Source organism: Hevea brasiliensis, chromosome 16 (assembly GCF_030052815.1).
Source record: "Hevea brasiliensis isolate MT/VB/25A 57/8 chromosome 16, ASM3005281v1, whole genome shotgun sequence".
Classification (NCBI taxonomy): domain Eukaryota; kingdom Viridiplantae; phylum Streptophyta; class Magnoliopsida; order Malpighiales; family Euphorbiaceae; genus Hevea; species Hevea brasiliensis.
In genome coordinates this window covers 52701394-52704925 of record NC_079508.1, presented here as the reverse complement: position 1 = coordinate 52704925, position 3532 = coordinate 52701394, and the positions used below count along the sequence as shown (strand labels likewise).

Sequence of the window (3532 nt, the reverse complement as noted above, 5' to 3'; positions counted from 1 at the left end):
TTTGCAAAATTACATGGAATTCTTTGTATTCCATTTGATTTAATTGCTCTTTATTTACAACATCTAAACAAGAAAAAAAAATTACATATTTCAATATCACCGTTGGGCCTTAATACCAACTATATATTATGGGGTAGAAGTCAATTTCTTCTTTGGTTTTACACCCTACATGCATGCTTCTCCATGAGAGAATCGTTTCCACTCTACCAAACGCCGCAAAAAGTCCTTAACCTGCAAAACAGTTCATACATACGACTTCATTACCCCAACATGCAAAAATATATAATTAATTAATAAGCTAAAACAAGAACAAGCTTCTTGTTATATATAGAGAGAGAGATTAAAAACTTGCCTCAGCTGGCTCTTGCAATGAATATGAGGCATTTGTTTCCTTTGGAACTTTAGAAACAAGAATCCCAAGTCCTTGTCCCCGGTTTCTTAAAACCTGTTTGGTATGCATGAAAATTTATTTACTTGAAAAGTAAAATGAAAATACAATACATCAAATGACTTTATTATTAAAATAATAATAGTAATGATAAATATATATACATACCGTGAATGCATCTTCGTCGGTCCGATCATCACCGATGTAGATGGGTAAAACATCATTAGAATTAGCATATCCTGAAAGAACAAACAGTTAACATATATCATTAGTACATTATTACTGACTAATTAAGATCATCAATTATTATAACACATAATGAAACTGAAGGATATATATGTTCTTAATTAATTACCTAATGATTCTAACAAGAATTCAAGAGCTTTGCCCTTATCCCATTTAATGGTTGGTCGGATCTCTAAAACCTGTTTGAAAACAAAAGAATTAATTTTATTAGGCACATTATTAACGTATTATATTTTATATATAGTATATATTTGATTTTTTTTTCTGTGTGCTTAATGTGATGAAAGAAATAGGAGTATTACCTTCCTCCCTTGAGTTAGTCTAAGCTTGGGATAATCATTAAGTACTGATCTAACTAGTTCAACTAATGCAGCCCACATCTGCCAAAGAAAATAATGATGTCCATTAGCTGTGGAATAAGCAGACAGTTCGAAAGCCAAAACTGAAGGAAACATAAGTTTAATTTGTACCTTCTCCTCAACACATCTGAAGTGTACGGATACGCAAAATTTGTTATTTTCGACTTTAGCACCACAGATGGATTTTGTTTTCTCTATCAGAACTTTGTACACCTAAATATTGAAAAAGAAAATGCAAATATTTTTAATATATTTTCTTGCATTCAATTTTGTATTACTTCCAATTGACAATTGATGGAATGTAAGGAAACGAACCTCATCAATCATTGGCAAAAATTTACTGGCAGGTTGAAAGAGCAGAGCTTGATGATCCTGGAAAAATCGCAAATTTTAATATAAAACAGTGATTAAAATGGGAAAAAAAAAAAGAAATATCAAGAAAGCTGGGGAAGAAATACTGATGCTAACTTTTTTGTATTTTTGACTTTTGGATGGTCCCTTTATGTCCATGCCATGGCTACCGGCATAGTAAAGCCCTGCCAATTTTACAAAGCTGTAAATCTGCAAGATTTGCATAACCAAAAAGAAAACATTGTTAACCAAATATAGTAAAAAAATACCATGTATTTCTTTTTCAAGAAAAAAAAAATATGGGATTACCTTGTCCCTGCACCTTCCAGTCACTATAGCTGTAGGAAAACATCTTGCAACATCCCTAACAGCCTCTCTCATCTAATTATACAGGAAATTGAAAGAAGGCACCAGAAAGAAAGAAATAATTAGCGTTAATGACAAAATGTTAAACCAAATCAAAACAAGTATAAGCAACAAAGAAGAGTGGATTCTAACTTCATTTGTCATGAATGCTCGATCAGGGTCTTCAACAATGGGCGAGAGTGTACCATCATAATCAAGAAACATCGCAATCTGCTTTCCCTTAGAAGCATTCGCTATTTGCTCGAACATGCTTAAAGCCGAGGGATGAGTCAGCTGCTTCCCATTAAAAATTCACAAAGAAACAAGAACCATTGTATCGGTAATTAATGTTTATTAAAGATTAAACGAGTACATGGTATAAGAGAATCACACACTTACAATCCAAGAATTTTTCTCTTCGGTTTCAGATAAAGAAGCGGTGGATTTGACACGGGTAGGAGAAGAATCTCTCATAGAATCAACCCAAGCATTAGTTTTTGCTGCTGCTCCTCCCGTTTCAATCTTCTTTGCAAGGCTGGGAGCAGGTAATGGATTCGGCACAGCCGGTGAAAATATAGATTTGCGCACGATAAACCTGATCCTACTCGATTTGGCATCGGATGCTACAACATTCTGGTTCGTCATTTCCACTTTTCAACAGGCAGCAGAGGGAAGAACACACACTGCAATAACATTAACATCCAACAATGAACCAAAACTGAACAGAATTTAGAACAAACATACATGGGTTGAAAACGTTTAAAAGAGCATATTGAAGGAATGTTTAAATAAAATACCTGAAGATTTGAGAAGATTGTAGAAAAGAAGAGAGAAGAAACGAAGAAAAAACAGAGGAGAAAACAGAGACGGGAGTAGTAGTGGAGGTTTGGTTTGGTTTGGTGTTAGGATGCAACAGAGAGGAGATTAATAAAGGCCTTCACACGCGCAATAGACGCTAAGACACTAGCACACATGACACGACCGGAGAGTATATGTGTAGTCAATTTATAGAACTTGGTTTTCACTGCCACTAACTGATTAAACAACGCGTAGCCTGGCTCGCTTCAGCTGTTAAAGGCATATTACTCATCTTTAAAACTAAGTTTAAGTCTGCTCTCATCTGATCCCACAACTAAACAAACTGATTAAACAACCACACCCCTTCCTTTCCCTTTACCTTTCCCTTGTACTTTTGACAACAATCACTGATATTTCCAAGCCTAGATGTTATCTAGGGACCACTATCAATGCCACTTCACACAATATTTTTCTCCATTCTTTTGAAAATGAAATACATATAAATGCTTTTTGTTTAAAACAAAAGTTATAATTTAATTCAATGTGTAACAATTGACTTGTAAACCAATTGCTAGAATGAAAGGAAGACTGCAAATACTGTAAATTTCTCTGTGGTCCTTAAATTTTAATTTTCGCTATCAAATGAAATGTTTCTTGTTATTTAATTAATTTATTTTTAAACACCTTTTTTTTATTCAGTCAAAGTATTCGGTCATAAACAATCTAAAAAGGTTACTGCATGAAAGTGTTGCCTTATATATATATTTATGATTTACTTAATTAATTGTCATGTTTAGAAACAATAATAATAATAATAATAATTTGTAGATTTACAGTTTATGAACATGGGTCAGAAGCTTTCATCATTTTTAAAAATGAAATCACATCATTGTACCAAAAGCACAAAAACAAATAGGGTATGATCGTACTAGTCCATTTGCATTAAAAACAAGATCCAAGGATTAAAAGGAGGATAAATTTCAGTCCATGCAAGTGAATTGAAAAGGACTTGTCCAAGCATCATCCTTGATCACTATAAACATAA

At 33.3% G+C, this 3532-nt stretch overlaps 1 pseudogene; it reads right to left on the bottom strand.

Moving 5' to 3' along the window:
• LOC110634436 (probable trehalose-phosphate phosphatase D) lies at positions 1-2654 on the bottom strand (annotated as a pseudogene).
• Between the last annotated feature and the right edge of the window lie 878 nt (positions 2655-3532).